Raw genomic sequence first — 19,941 nt, 5'->3', positions numbered from 1 at the left:
ACAGTGATCAGGGACAAAGTCTCTCCACATAGGTGTATGACATGTAGGGGTGCATCCCACCGGCACAGAAAGACGCATGAGTTCCCTCCAGTTGACCCTAACACCAGCTACCTCCTCGAAGCTCCATAAAATTGAAGCAATCGATTCCATGTCGATGGCCACATCCTGAAGGTATAGTAACAGGCAGTCAGCATACAATGATACTGCGTGAATGGTGTCATCTAGAGGGATGCCCCATTGATGGTCCTCTATCTAAAGATTGTAAGCCAGTGGCTCCATAGCTGTGGTGAAAAGGATATGGGGCAGCCCTGTTAAGTTCACCCGCTGATGAAAAAGGGGGGATCGGGGGAGATCAGGCAGCCTACTGGTTTGCAGGAGGTTGGGTTGGTGTACAGCAATTTTGTGTATGCCAGAAGGTGCTCATAAAGACTCCCCACCCACTGGACCTCGATGAGGTAATCCCAGGATAAAGAATCTGAGACCTTTTTGAGGTCCCACGTGAGACATGCCGTTTGTGGATAAGGTAGGTAGGTCTGATCCTTGATGTGAAAGACGCATCTGATATTCCTGGATGTGCTGCTGCCCGGGGTAAAACCATTTTGGTCTACCTGGACAATGTTGGATAACATCTGGAGATATTGTTGAGCCAGCACCTTACCATGAATATTATAATCAATGCAAAAGATTGCTGTGGGCCGATAAGAAGAGAGAGGAGTAGGATTTCTGTCAGGTTTCAAAGGTAGGGAGGGGGATTCATAGGAATTCCTGTAGTGGATCATGAAGTGTACCAGTAGTGAGTGCCTCATTCTAAATCCCGACCAGCTTGAGGGCAATGTGAACTGAGAAGTGGTCGCAGTACTCTATCGGAAGGCCATTTAACCATGGGGTCTTGTTACGAGCCTTTCTTCACCTCAGTCAGTTCATCAGGTTCTTTGTGTTCAAGAGCATTAATGGAGGACAGAGAAACATGCTATGATGTCGGGAAGTGATTCGGGAAGCACCCTATGCAGTTCTGAATAATACAAACTGAACACCTTAATGTGGCAGATTGGGACCACACAATAATACCAGTGACAAGGGTAATTTCAGTTATCGGAGGGGCATGTGTTTTATGACAAGCCAGCCATGCAAGTAAACAGCCTGGTTTGTCTCCCATGGCATGAAGTCGAGCTGTGTATTCCGTAAAGGTATAGTCGCGGAGGGGCTCTAGGAGAGTTGCGTGGTCTACCTTAGTGGTGGTCAGGGCCTGGAGTGCGATTTCATTCAGGAGGGCTCCATTGCCGAAGTCAGTGAGTGTTTCTTCGGCATCTCGAAGACCTCTAGTCAGTTCACGGTGAATTCAGCCACCTTTTGAGTAGAAAAATCCCTGGTGATTTAAAGGAATCCAACCTGATGGTGCAAGTCGTCACTGTGGCGTGGTTATGGGCAAATTACTGGCTAATGTGAGTCTGTTGTGCCTCATGGAATACCGGAACATCAAGTGTGTCCTTGGATAGCTTATTCCATGTCCACTATGTGGGCGGCATGGTTGGAGAGCATGCAGCCAAGTTAGTCAAAGTGTGTGAGTCATGGGATCAGGACAGGTGAACACAAAAAGCTGTCCAGTCGAACCTGAACATCATGTGGGACTGAGTACTGGAATGCAGGCGGCGATGTGGGTGTGAGTCCTACAGGTGCTGATGAGGGACCAATGAAGGGCCCATCAGAAAAAGGGGGTCATTACAACATTGGTGGTAAAAGCCGCTTACCGCCGTGCAGAAGACCGCCAACACACCGCCGCGGCAGCGGAATTCCGCCACGGTCATTATGACCCACAGCTCGGAATCTGCCAAAATCCAGACACCCACACAAGTCCGCCACACCAAAAGTCAGTGATAAACTGGCGAAAACAAAACCGACACCGTCACGCCAACAGGAATACGCCCACACTATCACGAATCCACACGGCGGTCTTTCAACCGCGGTATTCCATTGGCGGTACACACCACCGTGCTCAAAATACACACACATTTACAAAACACAACCACATTGGACAATTACAAATACACACACCTGATACACATACACACACCACTCCCAAACATCCAATACAATATTAAATACACACCCACATCACCCACAAACCCTTACGACCACAATTGCGACTGAGGGCCAGAGAGAGACACCACCATCTACAAACTAGCATCCACAGGCACTCAACACCATCACTCACAGAACATCCACGCACCTCAGACAACACACTTCTAAATATCACCCCACACATCACAACACACACCACCACACACATCACTCACACCACCCCATGGCACCGCAAAGACACCCCAGGTTCTCTGAGGAGGAGCTCAGGGTCATTGTGGAGGAAATCATGCAGGTAGAGCCACAGCTATTAGGATCACAGGTGCAGCACACCGCCATAGCTAGGAACATGGAGCTACGGCGAAGAATCGTGGACAGGGTCAACGCAGTGGAACAGCACCCAAGAACTAGGGATGACATCAGGAAGAGGTGGAACGACCTATGGGGGAAGGTGCGTTGCGTGGTCTCAAGACACCACATCGCGGATCAGAGGACTGGCGGCGGACCCCCACCTCCTCCCCCACAATTAACAACATGGGAGGAGCAGGTCTTGGCTATACTGCATCCTGAGGGCCTCGCAGGAGTAGCTGGAGGAATGGACTCTGGTAAGTCACTCTTCACTACTTTCACCCCCCCCCTACCTGCATGCCATCACATACCCCCACCCTCGCCCTCACCCCCATCACTCCAACTCCTCACAGATGTCCCAATATCACAAACCACACATCCCAAACCCAAGCCCTGCATGTAACACCAAAGCATGGACACCCATCACCAATGCATAGCCACTACACATACCCATACACCCCCCTAAACCATTATCACACAAGGTCCTACACAGGAATGCAAGTACTGGGGTACACGGTCACCCACCCATTGCACACCATGGCACACACAGATGCAATACCCATGCCTTTACACCCCTGCAGGACCCCTACCCAACATCACCGGACAGGAAGGTCCAGATATGTCCACTCCACCCACAGAAGAGGCCCACAGTGATGACAGCAGCTCTGTCCAACTGGATGTAGATGACCAGCCCAGTCCATCTGGGACCTCTGGACAGTCGGTTCCACTCACACTGGCACAGGCCACTACAGATCTTGCCCCCTCTGGAAACACCAGCGCAGCACCCACCCAGCGGGCCCATACCTCTGTCCCCAGGACACGTCAATCAGCGGTGTGTCCACCACTACACGGAACCCAGGCTAACCCACCACCCCAACAACACCAGGGACCTGGGGGGCAGTGGTAGTGGGCACCTATGATGTTGTGGATATGTCCCAGGGCATAGAAATCACCTTTCACTGTAGGCAAATCCTCCACCTGAGGGAAAACGACGTAGCTCTGCATGTGTTTCAGCAGGGCAGACAACACTCTGCGCAACATGTTGGAAAACATAGGCTGGGACATCCCTGATGCTATGGCCACTGTTGTTTGAAATTAACCACTTGCTAGGAAATGGAATACTGACAGCACCTGCACTTGCAGGGGATTCCTGTGAGATGGCGGATAGCTGACATCAGGTCTGGCTGTAGGTGATGATCACATGTCGCTCCTCCATTGTCGACAGGTCCACCAGCGGTCTGTACACCGGAGGATGCCGACATCTCCTCACATGCCCCAGCGGACAGTGCCTATGGAGGAGAACAGCGAGCAGAGAGTCAACCAACTCTGAGGTACATAAACACAGCATACTCATAAATATCAGCAAATCGACATATGCCTGTATGAGTGTTTAGGCAAGGCCTAGATATGTGTGACGCAGTCTAAAATAATGCCATGCGGGCCCATAAAAATGGCAGCCGTCTGACCTGTAAAGTGGGACAATGGGATATGAGGTAACTGCGCTGGCGTTGTACACCGTCGCGGTAGGCGGTCAAAGACCGCAGCGCAATCCTGCATTGGTTAACATTGGACCCCATGGGTCCCAGGAGCCAATGACGATGTACGCCGGCGGTGTTCAATCACTTGATACCTGATCTTCGACAGGAGAGGACCTACACTGCAAGTGCTGCTGTGACCTCAGTCTGGAAGAGACAATGGCTCGTGTGTCCGGGGAAAGGGCCCCTGCCTTCAGCACGGAGGAGTTGGAGAAACTCGTGGATGGGGTCCTCCCCAGTACACGCTACTCTACGGTCCTCCAGACAAACAGGTAAGTACACTGTGAGCATGCTGTATGGGCAATGCCTGTGTGGAGTGGTGTGGATGAAAGATGGGGGGGGGAGAATGAGGCGTGCATGAAATGACGGTGAGTGCATGTGCGTCATGCCAAGGGTAGGGATGCGGGCCAATGACTGTGACTGTGCGGACGGTAATAACTTATCTTTTTCCCCTGTACTATTCCTGTAGGTCAGCACCCACCAGAAGAAGGACATTTGGCGTGCCTTCGCCAAGGAAGTCCGGACCCTGGGGGTCTACCACAGACGGAGCACCCACTGCTGGAAAAGATGGGAGGACATTTGCCGCTGGAGCAAGAAGACGGCGGAGGCCCAGCTGGGGATGGCCTCCTCATGTTCAGGATCCTGGCGGTGGCGTACCCGGAGTTGGATGGGCGCTTGAGGGCATCACAGCAGCCACAAGGGGGTGAGTACACTCTCATTCTGCTGATTCAGCACGCATTAGAGGTGTCTGGGTGGGGGAGGTGGGCTGTGGGTTCCCCTAGGCCAGGGCGAGTTTAGTAGGCAAGGACCATTCTTAAGGCAGGCCCTGTGGCACCCCACCCCACCTGTGTACAGTGCCAACTACACCTACTCAGGCTCCTGTGACATCCATGTGTGCAGCAATCTGGCATAGCCTTGTAACCCATGTCCCTGGGATTGAATAGGGAACTCCAAGTGCTCGGCATAGTGAAGGGGGCTTCTGTGTCTGTAGTGTCCGCCAACGGTAGCGGTATTGCATGCACTCAACATGTCTTTCTTCTGTCCCCCCCCCCTTTGTGTGGTCTCCCTGTTCTTGTGTGCATTAGCACCATCAGGTGGAAAAGCAGTGGCACCGGAGCAGGAGGGAGCTGCATCCCACATGGCCCTGGAGGGCGACACTACGGAGTCAGAATTTACCAGTGGGACGGAGGGCGAGGGGAGCTCCATGGCGGGGACAGGAGCTGACACCAGTGATACAGACTCCTCCTCTGTTGGGAGCTCCCTTGCGGCGGCGGGCCCATCTGTGCCCCCGCTTCTACAGGTACAGCCGCCACCCCCCCCTACCAGCACCACCCTCCCAGCAGCCCATCAGCGTTTGCCCCGTGCCTGCTCATCCAAGAGGGTGGGCATCTCCTTCGCCCCAGGCACCTCAGCCCCTGTCCCTGTCAGCCCTGCTGCCCTCAGTGAGGAGGCCATTGACCTCTTCAGGTCCCTCACTGTTGGGCAGACTACCATTCTGAATGCCATCCAGGGTGTAGAGAGGCAGTTGCAACAGACAAATGCATACCTGGAGGGCATTCATTCTGGTCAGGCAGCCCGACAGTGAGCTTTTCAGACTCTGGCCTCAGCACTGATGGCAGCCATTGTCCCTGTCTCTAGCCTCCCCCCTCCAACTTCCTCCACCCAGACCCAAACCCCTGTACCTCAGCCTATCCCAAGCACTCCATCAGACCAGCATGCACACACCTCAACACACAAGGGAAGCTCTGGCAAACATAAGCACCACACATCCCACAGGCACTCACACAAGCATCACCCACATGCAGACACACCAACATCCACTGCCTCCACTGTGTGTCCCCCTCCTCCTCCTCTCCCTCCTCCCTCCCTGTCTCGTCTCCACTCACACCTGCATGCACTACATCCTCAGCTGCTACGTCCATCACCAGCACACCCACCACCACACCCCGCTCACGTGCAGTCACCACCCCACTACCATTCACACGTCCCCTGTGTCCTCTCCCAGTGTGTCTGTGAGCCCACCTCCCAAGGTACACAAACGCAGCCACACACCCACCCAACAGCCATCCACCTCACAACAGCCTCCAGCCCATGCACCTTCACCCAAAGTCAGCAAACGTACACCTCCTACAACCACTACCTCTTCCTCCACTCCCAAACCCCCTCCATCTACCCGTCCCAGTGTTTCCAAGAAACTTTTCCTGTCCAACCTTGACCTCTTCCCCTCACCTCCCCCACTCCTTCAGTCTCCCAGGGCCCGACTCTCCAGGTCCCAACCCAGCACCTCAGCCATAACATCTGCGGGACCAGTGGTGCCAGTAGTAACCAGCTTCTGGAGTGCGCCAGGCAGCAGGGCAGCCACTATGGCAAGGAGCCAGAGCACGGACAGTCCCCCACCTGTGAAGCATAAAAAGTTGGCCAGTGCCTGGTGGGAGAGGGGAAAGGCTACCAAAGCCGCTCCCAGGGGTACAGTTGGGGGTGTGGAGACAGCTGCGCCACCATCCAAGGTGGGGAAGGGGCACAGTAAAACCGGCAAGTCTGGGAAGATCTGCACGGCGGACAAGACTGCCACCATTCCGCGCTGCCCAGGACACCGCCGCCACCATCCCCGCTGCCCAGGACACCGCCGCCACCATCCCCGCTGCCCAGGACACCGCCGCCAGCAGCCCCGCTGCCCAAGACACCGCCGCCAGCAGCCCCGCTGCCCAAGACACCGCCGCCAGCAGCCCCGCTGCCCAAGACACCGCCGCCAGCAGCACCGCTGCCCAGGACACCGCCGCCAGCAGCACTGCTGCCCTGGACACCGCCGCCACCATCCCCGCTGCCAAGGACACCGCCGCCACCAGCCCCGCTGCCAAGGACACCGTCGCCACCAGCCCCGCTGCCCAAGACACCGCCGCCAGCAGCACCGCTGCCCAGGACACTGCCACCAGCAGCACCGCAGGCCAGTGAGCACCAATGATTTCGACGCTACTGAGGCCGCCATGGGCAGGATGAAGCACTCTGGGCACAAAGCCCCCTCCAGCACCAGTGGAGTATCGCATCCACTACCTCTGTCCTTGGCAGGATGAAGCACTCTGGGCACCAAGCCCCCTCCAGAACCAGTGGAGAAAGGCATCCACTACCTCAGTCCTTGGCAGGAAAAAGCACTCTGGCACAAAGCCCCCTCCGGAACCAGTGGAGAGATACATCCATTACCTCAGTCCTTGGCAGGATGAAGCACTCTGGGCACAAAGCCCCCTCCAGAAACCAGTGGAAAGATACATCCACTACCTCAGTCCTTGGCAGGATGAAGCACTCTGGGCACAAAGCCCCCTCCAGAAACCAGTGGAGAATTGTATCCACTTGAGAGACTGTGGCTTTGTACTCCCCAGGACACAGCAGTGGGCAACCCACCCACTGGAGAGACTTGAGAGACTGTGGCTTTGCACTCCCCAGGATATAGCAGTGGGCAACCCACCGACTTGAGAGACTGTGGCTTTGCACTCCCCAGGATATAGCAGTGGGCAAACCACCCACTGGAGAGATTTGAGAGACTGTGGCTTTGCACTCCCCAGGATACATCAATGGGCATGGAGCCCCCTCGTGGATCTGGTGTTGTGCACTCATCCGCCTGAGGTGCCCCCCACTTCCCTTCCTACTGAGGTGCCTGTTTTATTTCTATCTGATGCCCCAGCAGTGTTCTCTCCGTCTTGTTCGGGTATTGAGTGTGGGCCTCGCCCATGCCTTTTGGGCCCAGTGGCCACGGACTATGATAGTGGAATACCTTGAACTTGTATTCTTGGTGTATATATTTGTTTATAGTGTGAATATCTTAATATATGTATATATTTTTTATTACTGTCTTCGTATATATTACAATCATTCGACTCATTTCCTTTTGTCCTTGCATTCTTCCAGGGATGGTTGGGGGGTGTAACTGTGATGTATCATGATGTATTGGTGTGTGTGTTGTCGTGGGTGAGGGTGGGGGTGGGGGTGTTGCGTGTGTGTGTCACTGTTTTTTCCCTCCCCCCTCTCCTGTGTCGCAGGTGCAGTACTCAGTGTGGTCTTCGCCGCTGGCGTTCGTGCTCATGGTAGAGGAGCAGGAAGATAAGGGCTGGAAGAATCTGAAGTTCCGGTTCCATGGTGTCCTGGTTCCTTGTGGGGTGTGTAGAGGTGAGCGTTTTCCCTTCCAAGTCCTGTTTCCGCCGTGCTTTTGTTCGCGGTGAATCCACCCCAGAAAAGGTGGATGATTGGTGGCTTGTAATAATGTGGGCGGTACATTGTCCTCCGCCTGTCTGTTGGCAGTTACCGTCGCGGTGTTTGTTTGTACCGCCTTGGCGGTCGGAGTGTTAAAGTGGCTGTCTATGTTGGCGGTTTCCGCCACGTTGTAATTCCATTTTGTTTTCCGCCGGCCTGTTGGCGGTTTTACTGCTGCTTTAACACCGACCACCAGGGTTGTAATGACCACCAAAGTGTTGTGAATGTGGGTGTGTGGGGGCTTGAGGAAGCATGGGATTGGAGCATTTGAGAAATAGGTCCAGGACGCTGTTGTAGTCCCTTGCTATCTCCTGGGGGGATGTTTACCCACTGGCATAGCACTCCAGAAATGGTGGACGCAGAAGGAAGTCTGGTCGGTGTCCGGGGTGTAGATGCATCTGAGGACGACTGAGTCACCATCCAACTGTCCCCTTGTGTAAACATACCTGTTGTCTTTGTCAATGGTTGGGTTGTGGGTTTGGAAGGACGTGCCTGGGGCGGATACAAAGCAGAGCACCCCTGGCAAAGGCAGAGGCTATTGTGCCATCGATCATGCCTCTGCAGCACTTATCAAACCCCTGGAGTTCACCACTAGGGAGGTGTGTCTCCTGTAGAAAGCTAGTGAGTGTCTGCTGTTGTTTGATGTAAGAGTGTACCGAGTAACTGTAAACGTTCTTACTGTATAGAGTTATTTACTTTTCTAAAGCGCCCTAATGTCCATCCCGACTATTCCCATGCAATAGTAAAAAAGCTTGGACACCCCTGGGGGGGAAAAATGGAGGGGGTTATTGAGATCCAAATGGAGAATGTATGTTTATAAGCCACAGAGATGGACTACACATGCCAGCAATGTGTCCCCCACTCCTTAGTCTCCTAAACTGTGAGCAGCTAGTCCACGGACCCCCCTTAGTTTCTTCCAGTATGAGTAAATGCTCTGGCCCCGCACCCAACCCCCTTTGGTGTCTTGCAATGATGTGGGTGTCACACAAATTCATTCAATCCTGATGTTTTCTATAATTTTTTTTTAGAGGGTTATATAAAGCGCAAACATGACCCAAAAGAAACAGAGCACTACAGATAGGAAAAGATTGTGTTGTTACACATATAAGCGCAATACAACTTTTAAAACCATCAACACAACTCAAGAGAGACATTGTATACATTTTATCAACTCTATGCCCAAATATTTAGATTGAGGTGGTCTATGATATCACAGCTGGTTGTGGTGACAGGATAACACATCCGTTGATGTTTCCTGTTTACAAAGCCAACTCATGGTCACTAAGCAGCTTGACAAAGCCCTTTTCCTGTTTCCCATCCCAGAGCGTTCTCTAATAAACTGTCATGACAAACAGCGCTGTACCACACTCCCGTCCAACCTGGTTCCCGACTGTGCTCCCACATAGTAACAATGATAAAAAAACATAATATTACTGAACCTAATTGCCCATCTGGTGACCAAGGAGCCACGGTGGGAAGAATACGAAGATGAATCCACAGTCCTTGAATGGAAAGGAGGGGCAATTGATAGGTCACCATCCTGAAGACATTGATACTTGGATATAGACTATAAAAAAGGTGGAAGCTTCTCTTCACTTGTTTATGAAAGACTAACTGTTGTTAATTCCACAGTGAACAAGGCTTACTCTTGTGCTTTAAAGATTGTAAAAGAGGGAGGCACTCAGTGTGTGAGTTAGAAAAGATCTCCCACCCCCGCACCCACAGTCTCAAGACAAGTTACATCTCTCATCGATATGGAAGAAGGACAGGTTTGTAACACTTCTGTTATATCTAACACTGCGGAGCATGCATGAGTCTCGGCAGCAGTGTGATTCATACCAGTTTATCCACTCCGAGGCTAGACTATTATGCTCTGCTAAGGTTACTCATGTGTTGGTATACCATGTTACATTTTTCTGCATTATTTGGGGCATGCTGTGATCGTCATCGAGATGATGGGACTCAATGTGGATGGGTTGTGTTGGAAAATGGGTTATTGGTAGGGCAGGTAGGTACCTACACCTAGCAACAAGCCACAAACCTCCACAAAAGTACAGTTAGGTCTCAGTAAATTAATCCCAGCTCTACCCTTGGTAGCTTGGCATCGAGCGTCAAGGCTTAACTTAGGAGACAAAGTGTAAAGCATTCAAATATCACACAACAGTAATTAAATAAAACACAGGAAACAGTTTAAAAATCCAAAACCAATTTATAAAAATAGCTTATATTTTTATCTTTAAAATGACACAAAAACGATTAAAATCGGTTCAGGGGAACCGGAGATATGAATTTTTAAAGTATTATTATTTTCTAGCGCATAGAAACAAAAAGCGCCAATCGGGTCATCTGGTTGCACCAGGACCGGGACAAAGTCAAACTTTCAGGCCGACCGCGATGGAGCCCTGCTCGGCTACAGGTCGCGGGAAGCCTCGGTTAAAAAGTTACCTTCTGACTTAGTCTTTATTTTGATGTTTTTCTTCCCCGGGACGAACCTGCCAGTTGGATCCGACCTCCTGGAGCCCTTGTCCGGATACGCGAAGTCGGTTTCCTCGGTGGTGATTTTTACCTTCGGACTTAGTCGTTTTTTCGAGATGAAAATCCTTCGACCGGGGTAAACCTGGATCTTGATCCGACGTCCGTGGAGCCCTTCTCGGATACGATGGCTGGAAGGTCCCGGTCAACTTTTTACGTTCGGACTTAGTCTTTTTTTCGGATGTTTTTCTTGACCGGGACGAACCACGAAGTCAGGCCGGGTCGCGGTTGAGGCAAGCCGGCTAGAATTTCCGCGTCGAGTCGGTCACTTTATGGAGCTTTTTTCTAAAATTTCTCCAATCTTTTCCAATCTTCTGGGGCTTCACCCAGATGTTCTTTTAAGGTTCTTTTGGGGTCCACAGCTCACCCCAAGGGTCCAGAAGTTCTGTGATGGTCCTTGGGAAGTGCGGACTTCAACTCCCAGAGCGCACCTGGCGCAAACTCCTTTTTGGCCACTGGGCAGTGGTCAGCTGGTCACTTTTTCAGGAGTTGGTGCAGGGGACTCTGGTTAGCAATTTTTCACCTGTAGCAAACAGGGAGTCCCTCCTTGAACCAGTGGAAGCCAGGCAAAGTCCTTCTTGTGGTGAAGCCCAAGTGTGCAGCTGGTGCAGTCTTTCTGAGTGCAGGGTCCAGGTGCAGGCCAGGGGTCCAGCAGGGCAGTCCTTCTTCTTCTTTAGTTCCTTTCTTGTTGAATTCTGGAGGGGATCTGAGGCGTGGGTGCAGGTCTGCCAGTTTTATCCTTGCTCCTGGGTGAAAAGCAGGGGGGCCCTGGTCCTCCAATCAGGGACAGGGTCGTCCCCCTGTGATGACCACTTCCTGGGAAGTGTGGCAAAAATCCATCCCAGAAGGCAACAGTCTCTAAAAATCCAAAATGGATGAATCTGATTTTTAGAGGAGAGATCTGGCTGAGCCCACCCACTGGTGTGGCTAAAAATCATAAACACACCCCTCTCCTGCCCTCTCCTAATCTAATCAAGGGGGCACCTAGCTGTCTGGGGTTGCAGGATGTGGGGGTGTTGCTGGGTGCTCCAGATGTCCTTCTCTGCCTTTGAAGACCAGTTTGGCAGCCCTCCCCCTTCCTGCTTCCCCATCTGCTGAGGGGAGATTCTCTCCCCCAAGCACATTCCTTTGTGTGAAGTCAGGCCACTTCACACCTCATTAAAGTAGCCTGGCAGAAGCTGCTGCAGGCTGGCCAATCAGAGCACAGCAGCAAAAACAATGCAGGGCTGAAATTGGCAACTTTTTAGGTAAAGTCTAAACTTTTTACCTGCACTAGTTATATTAAATCCAACAACTGGAAGTTGTGGGATTTATTATAACAATCAATTTGATACCAAATTCTTGGTATGTAACATTTAAGGAGACTTTAAAATTTAAAATAAAGTCTGCCCATTCTAGCCTATGAAGGCCATTTACTTCAATGAGGGAAAAACGAATTTGGCTGTTTTTACCTCACCAGGGCTTATAAATCTATTTTTATAAAGTCCCTGCTTATAGTTACATGGCACCCAGCCCTAGGGGCACATAGGGCACACCTTAGGGGTGACTTATATGTAAAAATAAGGTAGTTTAAGACTTTGGAAGTACCTTTAATTCCAAAGTCGAATTTGCATATAACTTTAATTTAAAAGCAGCCAGCAAGGCAGGCTTGCTTTTAAAATGACACTGGGCACCTCAGCAATGCACCTAGGTGTGCACCACCTATGCTGTGGTCCCTAAACCTACATGCCCTACCATATACTAGGGACTTATATGTAGGTTTACTTAGCCAATTATAATTAGCCTAATTTGCATATCCATTTTACACAGAGCACAGGCCCTGGGACTGGTTAGCAGTACCCAGGGCACCATCAGAGTCAGGAAAACACCAGCATAAAGTGGAAAATGGGGGCAAAAAGTTATGGGGCCTCTGCAATCAGCCCCAGTTTCTCACACAACCCCCCCCCAGCCCACACGCCCAGGAGACTCAGCCCAACCCTGGGAGAGTCTTCCTGGCTTGTTAGGCGAGGAAGACAGTGAAGAAAACTGGCTGTCCCTTTGCAGGGCCTACTCTGCCTTACATCCCCCTGTCAGGGTGTAGTGCTTTCCTCTTATTTAGTTTCTAAGCACTAACATAACACAACAGAAATGCACTTCTGAGGTCAAAGAAGACTTTTATTGTTATTTTATTCTTCCCCAACCACAATGTTTATGAATGAATGACGAATTAGTAGCTTTCAAGTCCGCGTTAATCAAACAAAATATATCAGTTTGCAATATACACAGCAGGTTATATTTATAAGATATTGAATGCAAAGCAAAACAAATACTTCACCGTGTGGGAACTATTCACAGCTTCATCTTTCTAAGGTCTGCAAGCTGAGGACCCCTGTCAGCCGCGAGAAAGAGAGATTCATCTACCCACACGGGATTGCTGGCAGCCTGCGCCAAGCTCCAGCACGAGGTCCGGCAGATTCGAATCTGACTCTCTGCAGCCTGTTACATTCGTTACAAAGGTGTGCCCCCTCCTCTCAGACCTGGGAAACTGAGCAAGCCTTTTGGAGACTGGCCAGGTCTCCAAGACTACTCCTGTTCCCAAGCTCAAGGGAAGAGAAACGACGCCCATGTACTCTCTCTTATCAGGTCTAGTCTACTGTGAGAGCAAAACATCTTGGTTCTCTGGTGCAAAAACACAGCTTGGAAAAATACAGAACTCCACGTTAAAGGCAATGGGCAGCTAACCTAAATATCAAATGCAATGTCATGTTAAAGGCAATAGGCAGCTAACCTAAATATCAAATGCAATGTCTAGTGTCATGTCAAAGCCAATAGGCATCTAAGCTGAATACAAAATACAATGTCTTATATCATGTCAAAGCCCATAGGCAGCTGAGCTGAATACAAAATGCAATGTATAATATCATGTCAAAGCCAAAAGGCAGCGGAGCTGAATACAAAGTGTAATGTATAATATCATGTCAAAGCCAATAGGCAGTTAAGCTGAATACAAAATGTAATATATGATATCATGTCAAAGCCAATAGGCAGAATATCTAATAGCATGTCAAAGTCAATAGGCAGCTAAATTGAATACATCATGTCAAAGTCAATAGGCATGCAATGTCAAAGCCAATAGGCGGCTAGACTGGATACAGCATGTCAAAGCCAATAGGCAGAATACAGAATGTAATGGCTAATGCAATGTGAAAGCCCATAGGCGGCTCAACTGAATACAGAAAGTAATGGCTAATGCCATGTCAAAGCCAATAGGCGGCTAAACTGAACAAAACATACCATGTGCTACTGGTGAACATTGAGCGACTAATATGCGCAGTGGTGAAACACAAAGTCATTGGTCAAAACAACACTTTATCAAATGGCAGGACATTCCGCCCTTTGACCAATGAATTTTTGTTTCACATATCTCTTGTGTCAAACCAAAAACAAAAAACATCAGCACAAAAAAAAATAACATTATCAGCAAATCAAATTTCAATGATCAAAGCAATCCCTGTAAAGCAATAGAAGTGAATTAACACATTGATCTCATAACCTTTCACATCAGATACATCTACATAGAAAAGACTGGGCAATTTTTTTTTTTTTTTTTTTTTTCTCTGAATGAGTCTCTAATTCAACAGTGTTAGCAATTTGATGTGGCATGAATTCTGCTCATGTAAAGGTGCACGGTCCACCTGAAAGGTTTTCTGGAAGGTAAGCAAAAGTCAGAGTTCCATACGAGAGGGGAAAAAAAAAAAAACACAGCAAACAAGTTGAACTTGAACTGAAGGCGCAGTTTGCGCAAAATGGATCCATGGTGCTGGCACTTTACTCAGCCAGGTTCAGGTTGGGGATTCGGTCCCTTCCCCGACCCCACACGCACACACCGGAAGGGGGACCACACAGCGCACTCAGGGACAGTGGCGAAACGTGGTAGGATCTGCAAAAGAAACAAGTATGACTTTTCTTGCAAATAACATTTTTCATTTAAACTGCACCCTTCCTCTTTCTTTCCCTGTTTTATAATCAGCAGGACGTTTTTGGGGCCCTTTGTTATATTTTCTGCAGGTTCTGGAGGGTCACTTGGGGCTTCAGCCCACACATCAGTACTGAGGTTTTTATCTGCTGCGCCACAGCTTCCTTTTTCTTGCACTGTCAGAAGGGCTGGGGCAGACTCCTTCTTTACCAAACCTCCATTCACTGCATTTTCGCCAATTTGGGCCATTCTGTCTCCAATTTGTATGAATAAATCAGATTCTTTTCTAGGTATCAGCATAATTTCGATTTTTCCTTGGTAATTTGCAGCAATCACTCTCCCTAAAACCTGATCACTTTGCCATTTCTGTTCTGGTAACTTTCCTCTCCCCAACTGCTCTGTGACTGCTTGCATGACAGATTGCTTTTGTGCGTGCTGCACAGTTTTTATCAAATCTAGGGGAATGTGCATCCCTCTCATCTCTGCCCACCTGTAAGTGGCCTTTTCACATTTCTGGGGCACCCACATAGCCATCCCCACTAAGGCAGAATTCTGGGTGAACACTTCTCTCTCTGCATTTTTCTCATTAACATCTGCAAGGTAATTGAACCAGTTAGGTGCTAAAACATTATCAAAGAACCAAAAATCAGCATAAAAATGACACATCTCACGTAGCTCTTGCTTTAAAATCTGACACACATTATACAACGCTGTTCCTTCTACTGTGCCAGAAAACAACATTTCAGTCAATGAATCATTAGTAAAACAAACATGCTTTTTATCTTCAGTAGACACGAATTCAAATGGTGCACACAATTTAATTGATAATTCTTTTACCTGTGGTACTCTAGCCCTGTCTTGCAAGTACCAGATCCATTGTATGATTCTAGCTAGGGGCACTATTTTCTTTCCTTGTTCTTGATTTAAATGTACATAAGTATTTCCTTCTTGCACTGCGCAGAAACCTAAAGTCTGCATTATTTCATTTGCCAAATCACAAGCGCGCAGCTGCATATAATTTTTCACAGTGACCATATACAAAAGTGTTAGGATTTCTCTCAAATGAGGGCTATTCTTTTTCCAAAAATCAAACAAGCTAATGAAACTCGGGGTGTCTTGCTCTAAAATCTTTCGTAACTCGTAAATCACATTCTGAGCTCTCTCGTCCGTGTTATCAGTTAAGGAATGCATTTTGTCTGCCAAAAACCCTGGCTCACATGGAAACTCAGTGCAGCTCGGAGCTGTCTTAACCCCCTCATTACTGGAATGGGACAAGAAAGATTCTTCAAAAACAGCCCTTTTATAACTTTCCGTCTTATTTTGAATTATTGTATCCTGGCTAATTTGCTCACGTAAATTCCTATTTTCATGTTCCAACTTCCTACATTTCTCCTGCATTTCTCTGTAAGCAGATAAAGGTATCCAGACCTTTCTGTCATCATTACTTCCAAAACACACGTTTTCTACATATATACAACGGGAATTATTTCTCAAAACAACATCAGGCATTTTAGCTACACATGCATTTTCTTCTGTAATTCCCCAAACAGAAAACAATTCACAGTTTTTCTTAGCACCATCAGGCAGTTCATCAACACATGTATTCTCAGACATGGTCTGCCGTGCTACTGTGATTCTCCAAACAGAAAACAATTTCTGTAATTCTCCAAACAACAAAAAAACAATTACACTTTTAAAGTGTGCACTTAGAAATCTACTAACTCGTCAAACCCCTTCTTAATCACCTCTTAATGACCGACCCCACGACTCCAGGTACCAATTGTAGTGCTTTCCTCTTATTTAGTTTCTAAGCACTAACATAACACAACAGAAATGCACTTCTGAGGTCAAAGAAGACTTTTATTGTTATTTTATTCTTCCCCAACCACAATGTTTATGAATGAATGACGAATTAGTAGCTTTCAAGTCCGCGTTAATCAAACAAAATATATCAGTTTGCAATATACACAGCAGGTTATATTTATAAGATATTGAATGCAAAGCAAAACAAATACTTCACCGTGTGGGAACTATTCACAGCTTCATCTTTCTAAGGTCTGCAAGCTGAGGACCCCTGTCAGCCGCGAGAAAGAGAGATTCATCTACCCACACGGGATTGCTGGCAGCCTGCGCCAAGCTCCAGCACGAGGTCCGGCAGATTCGAATCTGACTCTCTGCAGCCTGTTACATTCGTTACAAAGGTGTGCCCCCTCCTCTCAGACCTGGGAAACTGAGCAAGCCTTTTGGAGACTGGCCAGGTCTCCAAGACTACTCCTGTTCCCAAGCTCAAGGGAAGAGAAACGACGCCCATGTACTCTCTCTTATCAGGTCTAGTCTACTGTGAGAGCAAAACATCTTGGTTCTCTGGTGCAAAAACACAGCTTGGAAAAATACAGAACTCCACGTTAAAGGCAATGGGCAGCTAACCTAAATATCAAATGCAATGTCATGTTAAAGGCAATAGGCAGCTAACCTAAATATCAAATGCAATGTCTAGTGTCATGTCAAAGCCAATAGGCATCTAAGCTGAATACAAAATACAATGTCTTATATCATGTCAAAGCCCATAGGCAGCTGAGCTGAATACAAAATGCAATGTATAATATCATGTCAAAGCCAAAAGGCAGCGGAGCTGAATACAAAGTGTAATGTATAATATCATGTCAAAGCCAATAGGCAGTTAAGCTGAATACAAAATGTAATATATGATATCATGTCAAAGCCAATAGGCAGAATATCTAATAGCATGTCAAAGTCAATAGGCAGCTAAATTGAATACATCATGTCAAAGTCAATAGGCATGCAATGTCAAAGCCAATAGGCGGCTAGACTGGATACAGCATGTCAAAGCCAATAGGCAGAATACAGAATGTAATGGCTAATGCAATGTGAAAGCCCATAGGCGGCTCAACTGAATACAGAAAGTAATGGCTAATGCCATGTCAAAGCCAATAGGCGGCTAAACTGAACAAAACATACCATGTGCTACTGGTGAACATTGAGCGACTAATATGCGCAGTGGTGAAACACAAAGTCATTGGTCAAAACAACACTTTATCAAATGGCAGGACACAGGGTCACTCCCTCTGGGTAGTGAAGCCATCCCAACAGTAAAAGGATCCAACTCAAACTGAAACTTCCCTCTATGGGGGTCTTCCTCCTCTCTCTCTGCCAACTTGGGTAGTGAGGTGCCCACCTCCCCTACTCCAAACTTTGCTAGGGCAACACCTAGCTTACCCAAAGAGGTCACCCAACACTTGAGCAACCCCACCATGACCAATAGGGTCAGGGGGCCTACTTTGCTATTGGCTCTGGGGTCTGCCTCCCAGGCCAAGTACAGTGCTGCCAGGAAGGCTAGCACCCAGCAGAGGCTACTGACAGCTGTCAGTACCCAGAACCACACCCTAAGCTCTCCACTGACAGGTGGCTGAGCTGCTTTAGGGGCATCTTTGGGGTCCTGGCACCCCTCTTGCTGTCTAGAGTGGGGGGCTACCACCTCCTGTGGCAGACACCCTCCTTCCACTCTCCCTTCTGTCAGTGCAGGGGCAACACCTTGCATCTGGACAGCTGCCTGACTACTCAGGACTTCCTTGGGGTCAGGTGAGGCCTCACCAGTGCCAACTCTGGGCTCCCCCCCCTACTGGGGCAGAAGGCCTTTGGCTCCCTGGAACTCTCTTTAAGAGTGGCCCACCCTTCCTTTTCTTCTTTCCTTTTCTTGGGGACCCCTGTCTCCTAACTGTAGGGACTGACTCCCCAGGACTTTGGGTTGGGGGGGCGCCCTGGGCGACCACCCCATCTGTGACCAGACTCACCTCTGGGAGGTCATTGCCCAGGATACAATCTAGGGGAAGGTCAGCACTGACTACCACCCTAATCCAGTCAAGGATACCCTCCCTCTCTAGGGGCACTATGGCTACAGGTTTGGAGGTGACCTCCCCTGTGGCTATCCTGACTTTCTTTGTCTTTCCTGGGACATACATGTCTGGGGTCACTAACCGGTCACTCACTACAGTGTGACTGGCACAGGTGTCTCTCAGGCCAGTGGTAGGGATCCCATTCACTTGAATGTGGTGGAAGTGCCTACTCCCACCCTCAGGGATCACCAGCTTACCATCTGGTCCTGTCTCCCAGCACAATGCTAGGAGGACTTCATCATCTGAGGAATCCTCCTCTATGGCTACACTGGACAGCCCAGTGCTAACCACCTTCTTTGGACAGGCTGCATCTCCTCTGAAGTGACCTGTCTGCTGACAGTCAAAGCAAGCCCTACTGTCCAAGAGCTTTTTTAACCCTGGGTCTCCCTGTCTCTGCATGTCAGAGTGGGAGTGGGATTTACTCTCCTCCTTCTTAGGGTTCTGGGGTACAGAGGGAGTCTCTGTGGTGGGCTTACCACCTCCCTCCTTAGGTTTTTGGGGACCTGTCCCCCCCTTCTTGGAGTCTCCCCCCTGGGACTTGACAACCACCCTGGTTCTCAACCACTCATCAGCTGCCTCCCCTAGCTCTCTAGGGTTGGTCAGCTTAGAGTCCACTAGATGCTGGCGTAACCTTTCTTGGATACAATTGGTCAAGATGTGCTCTCTCATGATCAGATTGTATAACCCCTCATAAGTATTTACTTTGTTGCCAATAATCCAGCCCTCTAGTGCCTTTAGTGAGGTGTCCACAAAGTCAACCCAAGACTGGGTACTGACCTTCTGGGTGTCCCTGAACTTCGTTCTATATTGCTCTGGGGTCAGACCAAACTTCTTGGCTAAGCACCTTTTCATACTAGGGTATGAATCTGCCTCCTCCCCCCTTAAGGTCAGAAGCCTATCCCTCCCTGAGTTGGGGACCAACTCCCACAAAAGGGAACCCCAGTATTGAGGCCTAACCTTTCTCATTTGGAGTGCCCTCTCAAAGGCCTCCAGCCACTTATCTATGTCATCCCCCTCTACATAAGCAGGGACCACCCCCTTGGGTAATCTGGGGCAAACTCCCCCACCCATGGACACCTCAGCTTCTTTATCGCTGCTTCCATCTCTTTTTTCTTTGTATGCCCACTTTTTCTTTTCTAGGGCCAGCTTCTCTGCTTCCAAAGCTATGTAGGCTAGCTGGGCTTCCAGCTCTCTTTCCCTGATGGATGGGTTCTCTCCTCCTGAAAGGACCCTCTTCCTACTACTAGCTTTGGGTCTGCCCCTAGTGACTGTGTCCAGTGAGGACCGTTCCTCCTCTTCCTCACTTGGGGTCTGATGCCTTTCCTCCCCTGAGTGGTTA

At 49.2% G+C, this 19,941-nt stretch overlaps 1 long non-coding RNA gene across 1 annotated transcript; it reads right to left on the bottom strand.

The window, feature by feature from the left end:
• Positions 1-12,866: 12,866 nt before the first annotated feature.
• On the bottom strand, positions 12,867-15,819 carry LOC138295248 (uncharacterized). Its single transcript, XR_011203553.1, has 2 exons — positions 15,179-15,819; positions 12,867-14,652 (listed from the first exon to the last, which is right to left on the bottom strand). It is a non-coding gene; the product is annotated as an uncharacterized lncRNA (long non-coding RNA).
• Positions 15,820-19,941: the final 4,122 nt, after the last annotated feature.

Source organism: Pleurodeles waltl, chromosome 5 (genome assembly GCF_031143425.1).
Source record: "Pleurodeles waltl isolate 20211129_DDA chromosome 5, aPleWal1.hap1.20221129, whole genome shotgun sequence".
NCBI classification, from domain to species: domain Eukaryota; kingdom Metazoa; phylum Chordata; class Amphibia; order Caudata; family Salamandridae; genus Pleurodeles; species Pleurodeles waltl.
The sequence above is the reverse complement of the archived record's forward strand: the minus strand, read 5'-3'. Positions and strand labels throughout refer to the sequence as shown.